General features: G+C 35.3%; 1 long non-coding RNA gene across 1 annotated transcript in view; it reads right to left on the minus strand.

Annotated features, from left to right (window-relative positions):
* Positions 1-1149: 1149 nt before the first annotated feature.
* The window catches only part of LOC141484245 (uncharacterized), a 121125-nt gene continuing 97244 nt past the window's right edge, over positions 1150-25030 (minus strand). Inside the window, exon 3 of the long non-coding RNA XR_012466542.1 lies at positions 1150-2021. This is a non-coding gene — a long non-coding RNA (uncharacterized lncRNA). The remainder of the gene's footprint in view (positions 2022-25030) is intronic.

Here is a 25030-nt window from a genome sequence, read left to right on the forward strand (position 1 = left end):
GGGTGACCTTGAACGACATGTCCGATTCATGCCTCCCCCCACCACTATGACGTCATTAACGACTTAATGGTGTAATTAGTTGCATGAAAAAGTTGTATAAAATTGAATTTCCTACAATTTTGACCACAATCAATTTTTTCGTAGGATCGATATTTTTCGATTCAAACCTGAAATAAGTAGGGGGTGAAATCTAATGATAGAATTATCTCATTTATTTTCAATTCCACAAGAAAAATCACAATGGTGAAAGTTATATGAAATTGAATTTTCTATAATTTTGGTCCCCATCAATTTTTTCATAAAATAGATAATTTTCGATTTGAATCCGGAAAAAGTAGGGGTGAAATCTTATAATAGAATTCTCACGTATATTTTACGTATATTTTCAATTTCACGAGAAAAATTGTCATGAATGAAGATGAATACAATTAAATTCCATACAATTCTGGTGAAGTTTTGAACTTACACAACGTACTCAAGGTGAATTTGAGTGTTTTGGGTTCGACATTGAATGACCTACATGAAAACAATAGTCGAGATTCATGGTGTTTGTGTCTTCATCTTGAAGGGTGAGTTTTTGAATTTCTATAGTGATTTCAATCCTATCCTAGTTCGCTTCTTATATTCAAAAAATAACTGTTTTCCGAAACGTTGAGCACTCAAGAAAGCTAATTCACATATATCATAATGAATATTTTCATTTCATACTGCTTTTTTGGGTATATAAACTTCCACAATCTAAAAAAAAAATAAAAGATGAATCAATAGAGAAACGTTTCACCACGAAATGTTACTGCGTAATATAAACTACTGGAAAGTCCAATTAGTCAGTAACTTGTCGTATTCATGAATTTTGCCCTCACAATATAAAAAATTGAATATTATTACTTAACTGACTTGTATTATAAGAAATTGAGAAATATACGAATTACGACATATACGAAATACGACAAGTTACTGACTAATTGGACTTTCCAGGAGTTCCTATTACGCAGTAACTTTTCGGGGTGGACTTTTCAGTTTGCCCTTCACTACATTTCAGCAGATTCTCTATTGATTTATCTTTATATATAGACTCACAGACTCACATTTCATTGTTTTGGTAAGGAATGGTTATCGGAAATGATGAAAGAATATAACATGAGTTGTATAAAATATTTTATTGTCATTTGATTTTTATTAACGAACTTCCTGCATAACTCATCTAAGTCCCGATAATGTGACTCATATTTTTCTACGAAAGCAATTATCTCACGTTGCAGATCACTTTCTCTTTTCATTTCCGCTTCAACGAGAGATAATTGCTCTTCGATCATCACCAAGTCTACTAATTGCCATTCCCTCTTCCGCTTTCGATTCACCGAAGCGCCAACGCTTCGAAAAATATGTTTTTTAGACCATTCGCACAGTTGAAGAAGTCCACCATTACGTCAGTCCCGATTACAGTCTGTGACAATGGATGTGATTGTGAATTTTCGACCTGGGGCAATTGCGGGCTTTCGACCTTAGGCATTGAAGTTGAAGGCAACGGATTTTCAACCTTTGGAGGTGATTGCGATTGGGGTGCTGCATACTTGTTCCTTCTTCTAGGTGGTTGCTCCGACTTCTTAACCTTCTTCATCGTCTTCTCCTTTATGTCTTCACCACCCCTTTTTCTTTTTTTAGAACTCCCAACCTCATCATCGGAACTAATTTCAATAATATCCGGTGAAGGTAGCACAACCTTCGAATATGTATCATCCAAGTCCAGTATCGAATCTAACAAGACTGGAGTTGATATTGGAATTGGCAGTGCTATTGTGGAATGCAACTGCGATTCCACATCGTCATTCAACAACCGGTTTGGATTGAAATCTTCGAGAAAGGACCTTATATTAGTATTCATCAATTGTGGGGCCGTAGTTTCCTGGATGATTATGTTCTGGTTAACAACCACCCGCCTATTCTCTACTCCATCCAACTGCCGCTGGTTCATTGAAGTTGATGGAGCTGATGATACGTTCTTCGATACAGACATGGTACTGAAAATAAGTTAGAAAGTATTAGAAAAAAAGAAAGGAAGCAATCAGTTTCAATGAAATAACTCTATGCAAAGAAGTAAGTTCCACACACAAATTGTATGAAAAAAAACTGTTTGAGAACAACTACTCTAATATAAATATTGAATTATATGAAAGAAAAATGATATCCAAACGAATACTTCCATATAATCATTGAATTATATAAAAAACACTTTTTCTTTGAGTAACTCTATGCGAAGAAGTAACTTTCACACGCAAATTTGATGATATTTTTTCTTCGGCGTTTCAAATGAATTAACTCGACAAGATTTTGATTCAATAACTTGAACATAGTTCGATGTGGTTGTCGTCTTTCGGGATATGAGTTTAAATATATTTTCGATGTCCTAACACTGTTTCTATCGTATTTGTAATAAATTTGTGTCATATCTATTTTTTCTACATTCGTGAAATCAATGACTTGTACAATAACAAAATGTCATTAAGTGTAACATATTCAAAAGTCAAATTTGAAAGCATCAAAGGCGAAGCCTATTATGATAAAAATTGATTTTTTTCAATATCTCGAATTTTTCGAAAAAGAATGATAACTTATGATATAACATTGCAAAGGTGAAATCTGGTTCTATTGGAAACAGAAAGAATCCATAAGAAAAAATGAAGTTGATGATAGTGGCCGGAAGACGAAACGTCGGATAGCAAATTGATGAGACCGTTATGTACCAGGGGAAAACTGGAAATGTTGAAATGCAATTTATTGTCGAATCCTTCAAAAAATTAAGCCAGGAAAAAATAAAATACATTTTCCGATATTTCTGTTTTGGGAACAGATCTGTGAACAGCGACACCGGTCCCATTCCAAACAGTTTGTTGTCATTCATATGTTTGAAAGTGGTTGACAATGTTTCATGGTGATTTTTATCAGTTCGGACTTCCATTGTCTAATATAATTCTACTATGATTCGAAGCTGTTCAATACTGTAGTAGTCAGCGTTTACAATGTAAGCGCAGAAAATATGTTTATTGACGACATCACATCAGAAACCTCTGAAATTATTAGTGTTTTTGTGAATAATTGCATGTTATACACATATAAATAAACTTTCCTCTCGTGTCTCACTCCACAGTCGATTTTTTGAGGAAGGCACCACCCACTATTCCCACACTAGAATGCATAATGTGGGAAATTACTTTTCGACAGCGTCTAGTTAGGCAAATTTTGAAACAGCTCAATATCAACAGGGCGTCTGGCCCTGATGAAATGCCCATCATCGAACTTAAGAAGTGCGCAAATGAACTCGCACCAGTATTTTGCAGACTTTCCAACCTGTCTTATAAGGAAGAGGTTTTTCCTTCTCGTTGGAAGATTGCTCGCATTCAGCCTATTCCCAAAAAGAATGAAAGAAAAATAATTACCAAACAAATACTTTCATATAATTATTTAAATATATAAAAAACACTTTTTCTTTGAGTATCTCTATGCAAAGAAGTACCTTTCACATGCGAATTTGATGAAAAAAGTGCATCTCAAAACAGCTACTACTCAATCACTGCAAATAAAGTGATCGATTAAAAAAAAATAAATCTATGCGAAGAAGTATCATTCACATACTGACTAGATGAAAAAACCTTCTCGAAACAGATACTTCCATATGAGTATTGAATTATTTTGAAACAAAAAATACTATAGAAGCAAATATATAGATTGAATTATATAAAAAAACATTTTGCTACTCAATTTGTAAAAGTTGAAACTTTTCTTTCCAAAATTAACCTCACATATAAAATATGATCCATTCAATTGAATATGATAAGTAAAGTAGTTTGTACTTACAATGGGCTAACTACTAACTGAACTTCTTCGTTTGACTTGATTGCTTTACTACGTTGCTTGGCTGTGTCACTATGAACTCATTCAGTGAAGTAATGCAGTTGAATTATTCTTTGTGATATCCTCGTGTTTGTGGGAGGGGCTGAACGTTTTATCCCAAACACTTTTGATTGATTGAAAGTTAAAGTCGTGTGACGTCAAAATCATACACCGCTCAATTATTCTTATTCGAAATTTTTTTTGGGCTCTATTCTCTCATTTCGAATTTTTTTTCCATTTTCAATTTTTTCAAATCTCTTGCTCTATCGATTCGAATGAAACATGATTTGAATTTCATAATAGAAGACTTCAATGTTATATTTTAGCCAGAAAATACTATTTTTTCTGATCATTAATTCACTTACAAACTTAAGACTTCAATGTTATATCCTGCCTAATCAATAATTCACTTACAAACTAATCCGAAATATTATACTTTTCTGTAAACATTGACCTATAGTTTCATAACTATTCAAAAGACTTTCGTTCTATCGATTTGTATCGAACGTAATATGAAAATTTAGCGATTTCAAACATTACAAGGCTAATGCCAAAATTGGAACTCTCTACTGTCAAACGAACAACTTCACAGTCTAAACTATCAATCACAAGAAAATATTAATCATCATTCATACACCATATACATAGAGTAATTGAAGTCATATGTTTTATGTATCATTCAATGTTCTATTCTCAATATGGTCCTTGATAACAGTACATTTGTAGAGTTGCTGTCTATTCTATATGGTAAGTCCTTGTTCAGAAAGATTGCAACACTACAGAGTACCCCACATGTGAACAATAATGAAAATGTGAATTATAACATATGAATAAAAGTACAATAAACGTGAAAATGAAGTCTATTATCTATACCATCTACTACATCACCAATAAATATGTGATGTTATTAGACGCCTTCACAATGATCTTTTGTCCTCAGAAAAAAATTCCCACACTTTCTGTAATATGTACAGAACCATTTTTCCAATGCATCCAATATCCAATCCCTGAAGAATACATTAAATGCTGATTTAGGATTATGACCACTAATAAATATGGCGATTTTATGAGACAGTTGACACGCCTACATGACGAAATGCAGCGGAGTTTTTATGTTCATTGTACGGTCTACCTTTCACGGATAGGTAGACAATTCAATAGATCATTGTCAATAGGTCATTGTCAATAAGTCATTGTCGTTCGTGTACGGTGAAACAGGTAGCTAAACCGAGTATTCAGATAATTCTGAACAAGGACTCACCTAATAGAATAGACAGCAACTCTACAAATGTACTGTTTGTTATCAAGGACCATATTAAGAATAGAACATTGACTTTAATCACTCTATGTATATGGTGTATGAATGATGAATAACAGTTTCTTGTGATCGATAGTTTAGAAGTTGTTCGTTTGACAGTAGAGAGTTCCAATTTTGGCATTAGTCTTGTAATGTTTGAAATCACAAATTTTTCTTTAAGTTCAATACAAATCGATAGAACGGAAGTCTATTGAATAGTTTATAGGTCAATGTTTACAGAAAAGTATATTATTTTGGATTAGTTTGTAAGTGAATTATTGATCAGGAAGAATGTTTTTTCCTAGGCAGGTTATAACATTGAAGTCTTAAGTTTATAAGTGAATTATTGATCAGAAAAAATAGTATTTTCTGGCCAACATATAATATTGAAGTCCTCTATTCATTGAAAATTATGAAATTCAAATCATGCTTCATTCGAATCGATAGAGCAAGAGATTAGAAAAAATTAAAAATGGAAAAAAAATTCGAAATGAGAGAATAGAGCCCAAAATTTCGAATGAGAACTATATCAATACAATATAACTTCGAATGACGTCATGCGACGTTGAGCGGTGTATAACTTTGACGTCACACGACTTTAAACTTTCAATGCCAATCAACAGTGTTAGGGATAAAACGTTCAGCCCCTCCCCCAAACATGAGGATGTCACAAAGCATAATTAAACTGCTGAATGAGTTCATAGTGACACAGCCAAGCAACGTAGTAAAGCAATCGAGTCATATGAAAAAGTTCAGTAAGTAGTTAGCTCATTGTGAGTATAAACTATTTTATTTATCATATTCAATTGAATGGATCATATTTTATATGTGAGGTTAATTTGGAAAGAAGAGTTTCAACTTCTTACAAATTGAGTAGCAAAATGTTTTTTTATATAATTTAATCTCTATATTTGCTTCGATAATATTTTTTCTTTCAAAATAATTCAATTCTTATATAGAAGTATCTGTTTCGAGAATGTTTTTTCATCTAGTTAGTATGTGAAAGTTACTTCTTCGCAAAGATTAACTTTTTTTGAAATTGATCACATAATTTTCAGTGATTGAGTAGTAGCTGCTTTGAGATGCACTTTTTTCATCGAATTTGCTTGTGAAAGGCACTTCTTTGCATATAGTTTCTCAAAGAAAAATCGTTTTTTTATTAATTTCAATGATTATATGAAAGTATTTGTTTGGAAATCATTTTTATTTCATTCTATTTGGGAATAGGCTGGACGCGGGCAATCTTCTAACAAGAAAGAAAAACCTCTTCCTTATAAGACAGGTTGAAAAGTCTGCAAAATACTGGTGCGAGTTCATTTGCGCACTTCTTGAGTTCGATGACGGGCATTTCATCAGGGCCGGACGCTTTGTTGATATTGAGCTGTTTCAAAATTCGCCTGACTAGACACTGTCGAAAAGTAATTTCCCACATTATGCATTTCAGTGTGGGAATAATGGGTGGTGCCTTTCCCAGAAAATCGATAGTGAAGTGGGACACGAGAGGAAGGTTTATTTATATGTGTATAACATACATATTGTTCAGAGAAACACTAATAATCTCAGAGGTTTCTGATGTGATGTCGTCAATAAACACATTTTCTCCGCTCACATTGTAAACGCTGACTACTACAGTATGGCACAGCTTCGAATCATAGTAGAATTATATTAGACAATGGAAGTCCGAACTGATTAAAGTCACCATGAAACATTGTCCACCACTTTCAAACAAATGAATGACAAAAAACTATTTGGAATGGAACCTCTGTCGAAGTTCACAGATCTGATCCCAACTTTGTCTGTTATGAAACTCTCAAATTCATTGAACCCATCAATTTTGAATCGTTCTTTCTGTTATTTTCTAAGGCATATTGAGCGATACAAGACTTCTCTATGTATGGAACAAATATGTGAAACTTGTTATTAAATTATTGAGTTATTATATTTCAATCAGTATATTAAAGTGTACGAACAGTTTTGAAAACGATGTTTATGTTCGAATTCTCGAGAATTTCAACTAATCTATTGATGTATTATAGTTTATGTCAAGGCTCTCTTTGAATGTTTGTTTCCTAGTCAATTTGTTCACTATGTTTTAAGGATATCCGATATATTCAGTAACTTCCAGATATCATACATTTTTTTCGCTCAAGCGAAACGTGAACAGTTCATAGACAGAAAGTGAATTATTGCAATATATACAAGATGTCTCAAATTCGATCCTCACCATTGAAATCTCGGAAACTATGAGAGATACGAAGATGGTTGAATTGAGGCAAAGTTGCGCATTTACCTGACTAACAGTATGTCTTTGAGAAAAATCTGAAATTCTTAGAATATCCGGAGATATCCGAAAAAAAAAACAGAAATATCGTAAAATGGTCTTTACTTTTTTCTGGCCTAATTTTTTGAAGGATTCGACAATAAATTGCATTTCCACATTGTTAAAGTGTACGAACAGTTATGAAAGCGACGTTCATGTTTGAATTCTCAGAAATTTCAACTAATCTGTTGTAGTATTTTAGTTCATGTCAAGGCTCTCTTTGAATGTTTGTTTCCTAGTCAACTTATTCACTAGGTTTCAGGGACATCCGATGAATTTTGTAACTTCTCGATATCATATCTTTTTTTGCTCAAGCGAAACGTGAACAGTTCATAGACAAAAAGTGAATTATTGCAATATATCTCAAATTCTATCCTCACCATTGAAATCTCGGAAACTATGAGAGATACGAAGATGGTTGAATCGAGGCAAAGTTGCGCATTTACCTGACTAACAGTATGCCTTTGAGAAAGATATGAAATTTCTAGTATATCAGGAAATATCCGGAAAAAAACAGAAATATCGGAAAATGATGTTTATTTTTTTCTGGTTTAATTTTTTGAAGGAATCGACAATAAATTGCATTTCCACATTGCCCCTTTTTCCCTGCTACATAACGATCTCATAAAATTTGCTATCCAACGTTTCGTCTTCCGGCCACTATCATCAACTTTATTTTTTCTTATGGGCGCTACATTGGATTATTTCTGTTTTGAATAGAACCAGATTTATTATGACAAATACGATAGAAACAGTGTTAGGACATCGGAAATATATTGATTCGGTACTGGACTTGGATGATACATATTCGAAAGTTGTGCTACCTCCACCGGAGATTATTGAAATTAGTTCCGATGATGAGGTTGGGAGTTCCAAAAAACGAAAAAGGGGTGGTGAAGATATAAAGGAGAAGACGATGAAGAAGGTTAAGAAGTCGGAGCAACCACCTAGAAGAAGAAGGAACAAGAGTGCAGCACCCCAATCTCAATCACCTCCAAAAGTTGAAAATCCGTTGCCTTCAACTTCCATGCCTAAAGGTCGAAATCTCGCAATTGCCCCAGGTCGAAAATTCACAATCACATCCAGTGTCACAGACTGTAATCGAAAATGACATAATGGTGGATTTCTTCAACTGTGCGAATGATGAGTTATGAAGGAAATTCGTGAATAGAAATAAAATGACAATGAAATGTTTTATACAACTCATGTTATATTCTTCCATCATTTCCGATAACCATTTCTTAACAAAACAATGATACGTGAGTCTTTGAGTATATATAAAGATAAATCAATAGAAAATAGGGCAAACTGAAAAGTCCACCCCGAAAAGTTACTGCGTAATATAAACTACTGGAAAGTCCAATTATTCAGTAACTTGTCGTATTCATAAATTTTGCCTACAAAATTGAAAAAATATTTTCCGTTTTCAATGGTTATCGTTCCAGAAAACTGTTTTTTTCCGTTTTCAAAACTTTCTTCGCTATCAAAATCTCGCCTCAAAATTCGCATATTTCTCAATTTCTTATGATACAAGTCAGATGAGTATTAATATTCAATTTTTTCAATTTTGTAGGCAAAATTCATGAATACAACTAGTTACTGAATAATTTGGACTTTCCAGTAGTTTATATTAAGCAGTAACTTTTCGGAGTGAACTTTTCAGTTTGCCTTTTACTACACTCCAGCAGATTCTCTATTGATTCATCTTTTTTTTTCAGATTGTGGAAGGTTATACACCCAAAAACCAGTATAAAATAAAAATATTCATTATGATATAGGTATGTGAATTAGCTTTCTTGAGTGCTCAACGTTTCGGAAAACAGTTATTTTTTGAATATAAGAAGCGAGCTTGGATAGGATTCAAGTTACTATAGGAATTCAAAAACTCAATCTTCAAGATGAAGACACAAACACCATGAATTTCGACTATTGTTTTATGAAGGTCATTCAATGTCAAACCCAAAACACTCACAGTCACCTTGGGTATGTTGTGTAGGTTCAAAAGTTCGCCAGAATTGTATGGCCCCTCGGCCCCCTTGTCTCGTGCCAGTCAGGTGATTATAATTAAAAAAAGTTTATAGTTATGAGATTCGAACCTGGATAGTCCGCGCGGTAGACATCGTCCTTAGCCTCTACACCATCGTAAGATATTGAAAGTAACTGCGAATATTGGGTATTTATAGCGTTAGTTTTGTCGGGACCGAAACTGACTCATTCATTACACATGACAGCATTTTTTTTTTATTTCCGTAAACTGTAATCATCATTATCATGTTGAAGATAGGAAAATATATTTAGATTTGAGAAATAATTAATATTTCATGTAAAGATGTGTATGTGTCTGTGAGAGTGAGAGACGCATGTGACGTAATCGATGCAGAGATAGATGAAGATGGATCGAGGTTTTACCGGTTGCTAGCGCAAGCAGATGTTGCCGGTTGTACAATAAATCGTTGTTTATGGGACAATGTAGCGTTGCCGGTTTTGAAATTGATCGTGAATTGATAATGAATCAGATTTGAGAAGAAACATTACAGATTAATGAGGCTGTATCGTTTCAAAGTGCGATCCCTCAATGTTACAAGGTATCTCAAAATACATCATTGAAAACAAACATGGCGTCGAAGTGTACAGGGTGCGTCGAAATACAGCATTTAAAAAAAAAAAACATAACAGTTCCACGAGGCTGTAAGTTTTCAACGTGCGATCCCTCAATGTGTACAAGGTATCTCAAAATACATCATTGAAAACAAATATGGCGTCGAAATGTACAGGGTGCATCAAAATATATCATTTGAAAAAGAAAACATGTCGGTTTAAAATATGATATCAATGTATATACAGGGCGTTTCAAAATACTTCATTTAAAAAAAAACATGTCGGTTTGACAGAAGTCTAGCTTTCCAACACGTTGGAAGGACACTGAGTCTCGTATCTTTGTTAACCAAGTTATCATCATCAGGAGAAGGATATGGCACCAAAGGTGTCGAGGAGTTACTTATCGTCTAGTTATCATTCGAAAATGGGGAAAGCGAAGTATTTGACCAATTTACAAACGTTTCGACCGCTTTGCGTGCCAGCGTTTTGCGTGCGACCGTTTTGCGTGCGTTTTCGACCGTTTTCGATCGTTTGCATGCGTTTTCAACCGTTTTCCGAGCGTTTTCGACCGTTTTTCATACGTTATCGATCGTTTGCGTGCGTTTTCGACACTTGTGCGTGCGTTTTCGACCGTTTGCATGCGTTTATTCGTTATGGTTTCATCGTTATTGTCGATATTTTCTCGTATTTCCATATGACAGTCATTTATCACTCAACGCGTTTTGCTAACCAAGTAAGCATCATCAGAAAGTGACTAAAGTTCATGCTTTGTCATATGAAGATTCATTTTGCGAATTTTCAGACTCTTGAACGGAACCTTGTGGAACACCCAAACTAACTTCTGTTACAGAGTAGTGTCGGTCAGCCAATCAGAATGGAGAAATCAAATATCGCTCGATTGATTGTGCTAGATGAAATTGAACTGGAGAATGAGGGTCGAATAATAATAGTTATAAAACATTAAAACCTTTCCTTTTTCGAAAAATATCGATAGTACGAAAGAAATGACGGAAGCGAAAATTGTATAATATTCAATTTTATAAAAATTTTGTCATTACTATATTTCATATGGAATCAAAAATAAGCGTGATAACTCAATGATGAGATTTCACTTCCACCCTTTCTCGAAAAATCACGATTCTACGGAAAAAATAATGGGAACCAAAGTTGTAGAAAATTTAATTTTATACAACAGTAGATGAACATCACCTATACAAGACCACTTCGAAGTCGTGCGTCGCTGGTAATTAATTCAGAGAGAAACTTTAGTGAGTGGAAAAGAGAAACGTGTGACGTCATCGACGCAGGATGGAACGAGTATCGTAGCGATTCAAGCATGGAACTTGGCCCCCTTGGTACTCCGCCTCACCTATCAGCCCCCTTAGTACTTCGCCCTCGGCCCCCTTGGGACTCCACATCACCGCTCAGGCCCTCTTGAGACTCCGCATCACCCCTCGGCCCCCTTGTCTCATTCCAGTCAGGTGATTATAATTGAAAAAAGTTTATAGTTATAAGATTCAAACCTGGATAGTCCGCGCGATAGACATCGTCCTTGGCCTCTACACAATCGTAAGATATTGAAAGTAACTGCGAATATTGGGTATTTATAGCGTTAGTTTTGTCGGGACCGAAATTGACTCATTCATTACACTTGACAGCATTTTTTTTCATTTCCGTAGACTGTAATCATCATTATCATGTTGAAGATAGCAAAATATACTTAGATTTGATAAATAATTAATATTTCATGTAAAGATGTGTATGTGTGTGTAAGAGCGAGAGACGCATGTGACGTAATCGATGCAGAGATAGATGGAGATGGTATCGAGGTTTTACCGGTTGCTAGCGCAAGCAGGTGTTGGCGGTTGTACAATAAATCGTTGTGTATGGGGCAATGTAGCGTTGCCGGTTTTGAAATTGATCGTGAACGACTCGATGAAAATTGGAAGCGCGAAAGTGATATATTAATAATAATGAATCAGATTTGAGAATAAACATTACAGATTAATGAGGCTGTATCATTTCAAAGTACGATCCCTCAATGATACAAGGTATCTCAAAATACATCATTGAAAACAAACATGGCGTCGAAGTGTACAGGGTGCGTCGAAATACAGCATTTAAGAAAAAAAAACATAACAGTTCCACGAGGCTGTAAGTTTTCAACGTGCGATCCCTCAATGTGTACAAGGTATCTCAAAATACATCATTGAAAACAAATATGGCGTCGAAGTGTACAGGGTGCGTCAAAATATATCATTTAAGAAAAAAAACATGTCGGTTTAAAATATGATATCAATGTTTATACAGAGCGTTTCAAAATACATCATTTAAGGAAAAAAACATGTCGGTTTAACAGAAGTCTAGCGTTCCAACACGTCAGAAGGACACTAAGTCTCGTTTGTTAGCATCTTCAGGAGAAGAAAGAGATGGCACCAAAGGTGTCGAGGAGTTACGTATTGTCTAGTTATCATTCGAAAATGTGGAAAGCGAAGTATTTGACCATTTTACAAACGTTTCGACCGCTTTGCGTACCAGCGTTTTGCGTGCGACCGTTTTGCGTGCGTTTTCGATCGTTTACATGCGTTTTCAACCGTTTGCATGCGTTTTCAACCGTTTTCCGAGCGTTTTCGACCGTTTTTCGTCGTTATCGATCTTTTGCGTGCGTTTTCGACTGTTGTTCTTACGTTTTCGACCGTTTGCATGCGTTTATTCGTTATGGTTTCATCGTTATTGTCGATATTTTTTCGTATTTCCATATGACAGTCATTTATCACTTAACGCTTTTCGCTAACCAAGTAAGCATCATCAGGAAATGACTAAAGTTCATGAAGATTCATTTTGCGAATTTTCACACTCTTGAACGGAACCTTGTGGAACACCCAAACTAACTTCTGTTACAGAGTAGTGTCGATCAGCCAATTAGAATGAAGAAATCAAATATCGCTCGATTGATTGTGCTAGATGAAATTGAACTGGAGAATGAGGGTCGAATAATAATAATAATAGTGATAAAACATCAAAACTTCGGAAGTGACGTGGTCAGCGTGGGAGGTGGTGGCGTGTGTGAGGATTTGTGGAAATGAATGAGTTACTACAAAAAATAATAGCGCAACTGTCAGAAGGGCACTGAGTTGTATATTCACTGATATTGATCGGATCGTCGCGTACAGCACGTCAAATTAAAGTATAAGAAATGCAGAATTCATCGACAAAGAAAAAGCAAAGATGACGGAACATGTCAGAAAGGCACTAAGCCAAATCTTCGTGAATGATGGTTGAATCTCAACGTGCAGCACATCAAATGGAAGGGAAACGGATACAGAGTGTACCGACAAAGGAAAAACAAAGATGGCGTAACAAATATAATATCGAGCGCCTAATGTAAAACAGCATAGGAAGAATTGTGAATTCAAAGAAAGTCATTGAACAAACTTGGAATTGAAAGATGTTGGGTTATGAATAACTACGAGTGTAATCAAATTGCAGAAGCTTGATTCAAAACGCTGAATTTGACAAAAAAATGAAAAAATCATCATATATTGAAACATATGATATTTTTGTATTCCTTAGGGTGAGAAGGTTTCGAATCCATCAAAAAACGGTCCCTTCCGGTTTTCACTTCCGGTCGTCCGATTTCGATTATTTCGACATCAATGGATTCGCTTACATGTCATGAAATATTAATCATTTTTCCAAGCCAAAAGGGCCTTATAACCTATTTTCATTATACTAGCCACAACAGACCGATGTGGGTACTCATTTCAAATGACTTCATTTGTAGATTATGGAAAGTATAATATATAGCGTCTAATGTGAAATAGCATAGGAAGAATTGCACATTCAAAGAAAATCATTGAACAAACTTGGATTTGAAAGTAGTTGAGTTATGAACAACGACGAGTGTAATCTGATTGCAGAAGTTTGATTCAAAACGCAAAATTTGTTGACAAAAAAAAATAAAAAATCATTATATATTGAAACATTTGATATTTTTGGATTCCTTAGGGTGGGAAGATTTCGATTCCTTCAAAAACAAGTCACTTTCGGTTTTCACTTCCGGTCGTTCGATTCCGATGATTTTGACATCGATGGATTCGTTTAGATGTGAAAATAACATAGTTAATCATTTTACGAAGTCGCAACAGATCGATGTGGGTACTCATTTCGAATGGTTTCATTTGCTGATTATGAAAAATATAATATCGAACGTCTAATGTGAAATAACAAGGTGAGAATTGTGAATACAAAGAGAAAACATTGAAAAAACCTAAAATTCAATGCTGTTAGGTAACTAACAACTATAGGTGAAATTGAATAACAGCAGTTTGAATCATAATCAAACTAGAAGGGGCCTTGAAGTTTGGAGTTTCACTATTCACCACTAAACTGGCTAGGTTGGCGTGGAGTTGTGTGTAGTTGATGGTGGGGTGAAGACCAAAAGTAAATAATAAACTACTTCGAGCCTGAAGTGAATGAGCGAAATGTTCGATAGAATACACGACTGCGATCGATCTGTCATTGTTACTCTGACACGTTCAAAAATACCAGTTCCTTATGTCATTGCATCTGTCAATTATTCGGTTCCTCAAGTCATTCACATCTAGTGCAGCAGTTTCATGAACAAGAGCCTTCAGATGACCCTATAAATCAAAAATTCAGAAGGTTCATATCAGGATTGCGAGCTGGCTAATTTTGGAGTCCTACACGTCCAATTTAGTGATTAGAGTAGGTAATGTCAATATAATAAAAAAAGTGAAGTATTATACTATGAAGCGGTCATTTCTCTCATGAGAATTGCATAAAAATGTTCATAAAAATATAACGCGCTGAAACGATTATTTTAATCATTTCAATCGCAGCAAAAAAACACGCATTTTTGAAACCTCATTTTCTCCAACAACCCATATGATGTGTGATCTTACATTAAGTGTTAGTTTGAAGAAATAACCATTCACAGTGGAACAATTGGAATTGAAATGAAAAAAAAACATTTTCTGTAAAGAACCGAGATGTTTTCACTAAATGTACTGAAAAAAATTGAAAATAAGTTTACTTTGGTTGAATCATGATGATTCGTAACAGGAGCAAAAATTTCACTTGTCGAATAGATAAAAATTGCTTGTAGACTGTAATTAGCATCATGTTAGTTATGAGTGAGGGGTAAGTAGAATCTGAAAGGGAGATGGGTTCTCCGAAGTTCCTAACGTAGAAAGGAATCATCCATAATTCAAAAACAATATAATAGAGAATTCATTTATTGATATCTAAATATTGATATCTAAATATATTAACTTTTTCGAGTATCAAGACATTCTGCTGCTATCAAAGCATTTAATGTTTGAGATATAGAATAGTGACCCCAAGGTAGCGTATCGTGGGAATCTGGAATTATATAACGTTTATCATCTTCAGGGCTGAGAGCAATCTTGTATTGGGCGATGGAATGTACTTGATGTATATCAAATCGAATCAAATTTTGGGTGACACTCATATTGTTCCAATTCTCTAAGCAATTCACATAATCATCGAAAGTAATTTTATTCTTCACCACAGAAGATTTGACACCCTTTGCCTTCTTGGTAACCCCCAAGCATGAGATCATTTGATTAATTTCTTCCTCATCATAGCCATCATTTACCAACTGCTGACGCTTCTTATTGATACTATCCTTCGTCACCAACACTCTAGTTTTATATGACTTCGATCTGAGGCCTACATATTCAGTCATCGGAACTGCATTATTCTCATCTCTCATTATCACGAAAACCTTTTTATTTACCAAAGGAACATTAAACTGATTGTTGTAAGGGTAATCTGAAGTATCGAAGAATTTATGACAATTTCGACGAATCATTTCCTAAGGATCCTGATTGCATATTCCATGAATCAGGCTATCTGTATCGATGTAGAGAATTACACAATTATCTCCGAATCGATGACGCATATAGCCATAATGAAAAGAGTAGGAGATTTGAGCCGGTTCTAAGCCTCCCCCCACCACTAGGACGTATTAATTGCTTTTTTATTGGTTGTTGTTTGGTGAAGTCAAGGTGATGTGACCTTGAAGGGTGTGGTGTATGGATCGTTCAGAAATTTTTTCCCGGTTCTAATCCTCCCCCCAACAATATGACGTGTTATTTGCTTTTTTTTGTTGTGCAGTGAAGTCAAGGCGTTGTGACCTTGAAGTGTCTGGTGCATGGATCGTTCAGATTTTTTTTTCACATGAGATTTTGTGTGTGTATGTGTGTGTGTGTGTGTAAGAGATTGCACGGTACAGGGTTTCATCATGTGCTTGTTTGTCTATGTACAAACATACGTCTGCATACTTCGAAGATCCTCCAAGTAATGAATGCTCCATCGGTGTGAGGGCACCAAGTTAGTAGTGGAGTGACGTCACAGCAATAACCGTTCAACGGCTAGAGAGCGACATGTTCACTCCACGACGTGTGGCAGAGTAATGCGTATTCATCGGTCTGCTCTCACCTCCCTCGATGTAGTGACGGATGTGACGTAACGCATCGCCCCAGACTCGCCATCAATGGTGACACGCAGGCGGGCGAGGACTGTGCTAACATCTGTCCTCTCCGAGAGCACAACGACAACTGCTTGTTCGTATCGCTCACGAAGCAGTGAATGATGTGACGTAACGCATCGCCCTACCCTCGCTATTGATGGTGACACGCAGGCGGGCGAGGACTGTGCAAACGTCTGCCCTCTCCGAGAGCGCAACGACCACTGCTTGCTCGTACCGGCAACTGTTATCGCATCGATGCATCGATGTGTCCTTACCTACCCTCACTCTCGACGGTGATGCGCAGGCGACGTGGATTATGGTATTCAAGAAGCGGGCGAGTGTTGGTTATGTCAGTTTCCATCGAGTGAGTTAGTGAGAACATATCATAGAAAATGTATTCTTGTGAATTGGTAAATCTTTTACTCGTAGTGACAACCTTCGTCGTCATCAGCTCCAGAGTTGCCAAGGAGGTCCATCAGTGAAACGAGTGAGATTAGATGACGCTGCAGCACCTATGTACCCATGTGATTGTTGTAATGTGATGATTCCATTGACTCAAGTGAATTCTCACAATAGAACTCTACAACATAAGAATAATACATGTGTTCAATTCAGTGATGATGTTCAAATTATAAAGAGCGCCTTCAAACGTCGGATTGCGACAAACAGGGTGCAGAGTTCCATTGTTTCCACCGATTACATGTTATTCTTTAATGAAATCAGGCAGAAAGTTATAGAATTATTGGAATCGGCCATCAGGGTTCACAAAATCATCAAAGTGAATATGGAAGTATTTGGGAGTTATATTCTACAAACACAAGACCTGAAGGAAACCAAATCATTTAATTCACAGAATAGAATAGTTGATCAATCTACTGATTTGAATTCCTTATTTGATGGATTTCGAAATGGGATTATCGCTAAACTACAGAATTCCAGGAACGTGATTCAGGTAAGCATTTCTACCAAGTTTTAATTGGATGGATTAGTAATTTTGTTTTGTATTTAAGGTTGGACTTGTGAAAAAATCATATTTCTGGAGTTGAACATTAATAAATACAGCCCGCTCAGTGGATGTTCATATGTGAAGCTGCCTGAATGTATCGAGCGTAGGAAGGCCGTGGTTAATGTCCGTAATGAAGATCAGCATTGTTTTGCATGGGCTATCACTTCAGCACTACATCCTGCAATCGATAGAAAGTCAGAAGTTTAATCGTATCCACATTTCAGTACAGTCATAGATGTAACAGGTATGAATTTTCCGGTAAAGTTGAAGAATATTGTGAAATTTGAAGACAAGAATGATATTTCAGTTAATGTGTACGGTTTAGAAAGTAAACTCGAGAAGGGTAAAATAATGTATGAAATAATTGGACCATTACGTTACTCTCAGAGAAGACTTAGAAGACATGTCAATTTGTTACTTATCACAGATGATTTCGGTAATAATCATTATTGTTGGATCAAAGATCTTTCAAGATTAGTTTCAAGCCAATTATCGGCTCATGAACATAAGAAATATTTTTGTGATCGCTGTTTATTATATTTTTCTAATGAACAATTACTATTACGTCATAAGATAAATGATTGTAATCACTTGAGTACTACAACACCATCAACCAATTTCAAAGTCAATAAATATGGGAAAACGGTACCTGAAAATATACTAACTTTTGAAAACTTTGAGAAACAAATGAAGGTACCATTTGTAGTGTATGCCGATTTTGAATCAGTACTGAAGCCGATTCAAACCACTAAACCAAATCCTGAATACTCGTATTCGATCAAGACATTCAAACATGAGCCTTATTCATTTGCTTATTTGATTAAATGTTCATACAATGTTGATGGGAAAGAAAGGTGTATTTCCCTCTAGTTTTGTTGATGACATCGAAAAACTGAATCATCCAAGACTTCCAACCAAAAATCAATTTTATGATAAACTCAATTGTGAACATATATCAGATAATGATTATGGGAGAGCTCAACTTGTTTGGAATTTATTCGAATGTCAGGATTTGGGTGAATACTCTGATTTATATTTAAAGTCAGATGTGTTACTATTATGTGACATTTTTGAAAACTTTAGAAATATATCTGTTGATAAATATAAATTGGATCCGGCACAATACTTCACTGCACCCAGATTATCGTGGGATGCCATGTTGAAATATACTAATATTGAATTGGAATTACTAACTGATATTGATATGGTTCACTTCTTTCAAAAAGGTATTCGTGGTGGAATAAGTCAATGTAGTGAAAGGAAACATAAAGCAAACAATAAATTTTTACCGGATTATAATCCAAATGAACCATCTTCATTCATTTCATATTTGAATGCAACAAATCTATGTGGTCATAGCATGTCGCAACCATTACCAACAGGTGAATTTTCATGGTTAGCACCTCATGAAATTCTCAATCTTGATATAATGAATGTGGATATTGATAGTCCTTATGGATATGTATTGGAAGTGGATATACATTATCCCCAAGAACTTCATGATAAACATTCCAATTTACCATTCTTAGTTGAACGTATGATACCTCCATATGCAAAATCGAAAGTTCCCAAATTAATTCCAAATTTAAAAGACAAAAGAAAATATATTGTTCACTATAGAAACTTACAGCAAGCTGTCAATCATGGTTTGATAGTGATGAACATACATACAGTATTGAGGTTTAAGCAATCATGTTGGATGAAGCCTTATATAGATTTGAATACTGAAATGCGTAATAGGTCTAATAACAAATCTGAAAAAGATTTCTACAAACTAATGAATAATGCAGTCTATGGAAAAACAATGGAAAACGTAGACAATAGCATTGATGTTAGGCTCATTACACATTGGGAAAATATAAAAAGAACTATAGGTGCTAGTTGTCTCATATCGCGACCAAATTTTAAAAAATGCTCTATTTTTACAGAAAATTTTGTTGCCATTCAATTGGCTAGAGTAAAAGTTCATTATGATAAACCACTATATTTAGGATTTTCCATTCTAGAATTATCTTAAACAGTTATGTATGATTTTTTCTATGGATGTATCAAACAACAGTTTGGAGAAGATGCGTCCTTACTCTACACTGATACCGACTCCCTTATTCTCAAAGTAAATTCAGACAATTTCTATGAATTTATCAAAAATAATATAAATAAGTTCGATACATCTAATTATAAAATAGGAAACCAATTCAATATTCCAGTGACAAAGTCAGTTCCGGGTAATTTCAAAGATGAATTCTCAAATGATCCAATAATCAGCTTTTACGGTACAGGTGCTAAAGCGTATTACGTGAAATCTGTTGATGGTGAACTGAAGAAGGCCAAAGGTGTGAAACGATCTGTTATAAAGAATGAATTGACATGTGATGACTATGAAAAAATCATTGAAAAGGGAGGTATGATATTCAGGAAGATGAACTCGTTCAGAAGCGTATTGCATGATATTTACACTGAATTGAAAAATAAAGTCGCTTTATCGTATCATGACGACAAGAGATTCATCATTCCGAATACCACTCGAACTCTTCCATGGGGTCATAGCGATATAGAGTTTTATCGAAATGATCCTAATGATAACATTCGTTGGGTGTCTGAAATCGTCCATTCTTTTTCTCAAGAGAGCGCCTTAGACCAACTAATCAATTTGTTGACTGTAGAGATGAATAATTGAATTATAATTCGAAGTATTATTGCTTATTCCTCCAAACCGGAACATTCTTATTTGTGATTATTTGTGATTATTGTATATGTATCACTTTTACCAAGTTACTTAGATGAATAAAAAATGATAAAAATATTATTTGTTTCATTTCTATTTTCCTAACCAATTACTGTAAAGTATAAAGCATAATGTAAATGAAAGAAATATCAGTTTGAAAAGAATCATCGTAGAGTGCACAATGTCTGAAACAATCGATAAGTTTGGTAGAAAAAGAAAATTGGGTGGTAATGTCATTCGAGGTCCTCCCGGGATTGGTTTTAAATTAACAAAAGATGGTCATTATGACATGCAAAGAAAAATATTGAAAAATACAAGCGAACCAATTGACAAGAGTGATTGTGTAACTGTATCATATCTTGAGGGGGAAATTAACGGAACAAAGGGGGTTATACTTCTAGCCCTACAAGCTGCAATACAATCCACAATAGGCAATATTGCTCGCGATGCCCGTCAAGCATTTGACGATAAAATTGCAGAAGCTCGGATAACTTTCACTCGTAAATTTGACAAACTTACAAATGATGTAGACATAAAAATGTCTGACATAACAGCGTCTACAAATAAAAAATTTGATGCTATGTCAAACATAACAGCGACTACAATGAAAAAGTATGATGTACTAGAAGAGAGAGTTGAAGTTTTGGAGAAAAGCCATAAAGTCAGGCCATCAGGTGGACTGGGATATCCATTGATCCAAATGTTGGAATAATAGAACCAAAACCAAAACCAACAGATGACGTATTAATTGAACCAACATGGTGAATTTACTCCCGCGTTAGGTTAGATTAGGTTAATACATACTGTAGGTTAGGGTCATACATACGTTAGGTTAGGTTAGAACTAGATCGGAAGTATGCATCTCTGGAGAAAAAGTGTGAAGCAGATACCTCTTCGATAGAGACTTATAAAAAGTTAGTGACTTTCATAAAAACTTTTCCATAGATTCAGTGTAAGTGTAGTAAGATTAGTTTTAGGTTAGTTAGGAATATTTAATTAAGATAGTTTTAAGTTTATGTTTGTAATTTTAGGAAATAAAAATAAAATAAAAAAAAAAGAAGTGAAATTAAGGGTGTACATTGTTTTGGTTTGGTACGCATTGAACAATGCGATGGTTGGAGCATTTTTCTTCACTTCGTCTTATTATTATTTCCTTTTTTTTATTTCAATTACAAGTTCTTCTATGCAAATACCTCACATCAATTTTTGTGTTCTCTAATCTCTTGTAAATAATCTCTTGGGAAGAAAATATGTTTCATAATGAAATCAATAAGTATATTTCATATAATTCATATAGTATTTTCAATTTTCTCTTTCATGGAATATAGCTCATGTCATTTTTGAAATTCATTCCTACTTAATCCCCTCTCCTCCCCACTCCTCCCCCACTCCCTTTCAAAAGTATAAAAGTAGGAATTATCTGTTGGAATATTCAGTTGATCAGCCACCTTCAACATGGAACCTGATTCAACTACTGAGCCGTACAGTGACCCAGCGCATCAACATCCTTACTGGGCTTCTATGCGAGAAGGTTTCGTTACCTCCACGACGGCACCTCACTCGATGAATTATGATAACATAATTTATGATGATCGGATACAAGTGCTTCACGTTACTGGAACCGATCAAGCGGACCTGTCTGATGGGGATTATCAAGATCCCTATGATTTTCGGAATGATTACGAATGGGATACACAGTCCGGAAACACAGACGACGACGACAGCGATGACGATGATGACGGTGACGCTGACAATGAGTCCGATGATAGTCCTCCACCATCCCCTATCCTGATTGATGAAGTCCTGATTTCAGACGATGATATGTAATCGTTTCCTCGTTTCTCCCATCCTTTCTATTCCTTTCCTTTCCTTCCACGGAGTACACACTTTTTGGTTGGTGTACACGAGGCACTGCGAGGTTGGGGCAGTGTCTTTTTCCCTCTCCCTTATTAGTTTTTTTATAATAATCACTTAGAATTTCAAGAAAATTGTCATTCTTATTGCTTTCGAATTTCAAACACTGAATTGTTCTACATTTACACTTCACCCCCTCCTTTTTTTTCCAATATAAATAAAGCATCAATCCCAGTTCTATATCATTCTTCCACAATGTCGAGTGCTGATTCCACCATCGAACCGATGAGTGTACCAGAGTATTCTATGACGAGTACAGGCCCCATCCAGGTACATGAAATAGATTCAAGGTTCGATCATTTCAGTACAAATTTTGCACAAATGCTGCAACGTATCTATGATCTACCTGATGATTTCCCGGCACGTATGGAAGAAGGTATGCAAGAGGAAGTAGAGGCAGAGTTAGAGATGGATGTCAATGAGTTAGACGATTTAGAGGATAACGAGCTAGATAATTATGCTAATGATGATGCCATTAGTATATCGTCTGATTCAGATGATTATGAGGATGACATTATCAGTATATCATCAGATACAGATGATTCAGACGATGATACAATCATCATTGTTTCTGATGATGATGAGGAAGGAGCGTTAGTCCATACCATTGCATGGATTAATAAAAAAAACAGCCCTTTTCAGGGCTACAATTAAAGACTGAAACAATAAAAAAAATAGCTCTTTTCAGAGCTATCATTATACTTTCAAACAGAAACAGGTTCATACCATTGTTAACATTATAGTCTCAAACAAAATGTATGTATGTAAAAGTATTCATCATTATATGCATAGATATTCAATGACTATCAAATTCCAAATTTCGACTTTTCAGTCAAAGTAGTAATTTATTTGTCATATAATGTATAGATATTCAAAGACTAACAAATTTCCAACTTAGACTTTTTATTAGTCAAAATATTCATTTGTCATATAATCTATGAATACTAATACAACTAACTACTGTTTGTGTGAATAATGTTGCCCTGAAAAGGGCTGTTGTTTTTTTTTGACCAATAGGTCCAGGGTTATTCTGCCACAGGTTTCACATTATTGCATATCACGCAAGCTGATACTCTCGTGAAATTCGTAAGCGGTCTTTCACAGGCCTCACACCAATATTGACCCATCTCCATCATAGAGACCCTATCGTGGATATTAACGTGTTGATACCAGCCACCGTTATTGTTCCTTATTGAATAAAATCAGAAACAGCACCAACATAACTTTTTTATGCTGCCATCAATCGTTTCGATCTGCACATGCGCATTCATCACGCAATATAAATCGGCAGGATCTTCTAAGGTATCGGTGATGTTGAGCATTCGGTGACCAATTCTCAAAGCGCTATCACCTTCAGATGAGTCTGCTACAACCCCTTCATCTTCACCTTCACCATCCACGACTAGCTCAACGACCATGTCTTCATCTTCATCGCTCTCAGCCTCAATTTCAACTTCGTTGACTTCAAGGTCAATCTCCACTTCATCGACTCCAACACCTTCTTCAACTCCAACACCTTCAAGTATCACTTTCTCTAGCGGAATGTTGACATCCTCATCATCTGTCTCGTCTATCCAATTATTAGTATCAATAGCAGATATTCTGTTCAATGCAGCAACTATTTTTTGAGTATTCATCTTAACGTTTTCTCACAGATGCAGAGTGAATGAATGAACTCTAGGTTTGCAAGTCGACTTATATAGGTAGTGGTGGTAGTGCGACTCCCACTTGACTCGTTTAGAGTGGAAGAGAAGGAGAAGTTATCCCACTATCCTTTCACATGATGTTGATTTGTATAAATAGAGATCGTCGGTATAGGAGAGAGCATTCAGAGTTTCTGTAAGTCATCTCCTAATATTTCTAATCGAATTAGTAAAATGCCGTTTCCAAAAGAGTGGAATGAAAAACCAAGAGTGTGTGTCTACCCAATGATGATTGCAGGGGCTATTGTGTGCTACTTTTGCCAAATAAGTAGACCTAAGGATTCAATCAATCCATGTACTGGTATGGGTAGTGATTGTGTGTCGCGGATTCAACTATCGCCTCCTTCTCATCCGCCGAAGCGAACAAAATCGGATTATCGTCAACAACAGTTACAGTGTCTGAAGTGTTCCGAACCTATAATATTTAATAATATAGGTATCTGTAGAAATATTTGTGGTACCTGTGCTGCCGTTCCAGCTCCACTACAACGTTGTTTGCGTTGTGATACATATTCCATGAATTGTTGGAATCATGTATGCAATACATGTAGAAGTACTTGGGATCTGTGTGAGAAGGTTGGTCAACTCTACCCAAATAGGAGAATTCATTTTTTTCAACGTTGGTGACTGACGCATGAGCAACAAATATTGAGGAATAGAGCCAAAGAACGTTCCACATTCACAGAGACATAATAATATTTTTTATTATCGTTATTGTACTCTATTATTAAGAAATATATATATATATATATATATATATATATATATATATATATATATATATATATATATATATATATATATATTTTGAGTTTATTTGTATTATTTTCTCACATTTAAAAATACATGCATGCAACACAAAGTTTTCTCTTAAATGACTAAGATTGTTACATGCGTGAATAGTTTAGTGAAAGAGCGCATGTGCCAGTTGATGAAAGAGCGCATGCGCTAGTTTATTTTCTTCTATAAATGGTGAGGTCTCAGTAACATCATCACCTTTCCTATCCACATTCTATTGCTATCACATATCATTCCTCAGACCTTAATAATCATTATCAT

This window comes from Leptinotarsa decemlineata, unplaced genomic scaffold (genome assembly GCF_025532065.1).
Source record: "Leptinotarsa decemlineata unplaced genomic scaffold, Ldec_3_MD MMD2_tig00005178_RagTag_RagTag, whole genome shotgun sequence".
Taxonomy (NCBI): domain Eukaryota; kingdom Metazoa; phylum Arthropoda; class Insecta; order Coleoptera; family Chrysomelidae; genus Leptinotarsa; species Leptinotarsa decemlineata.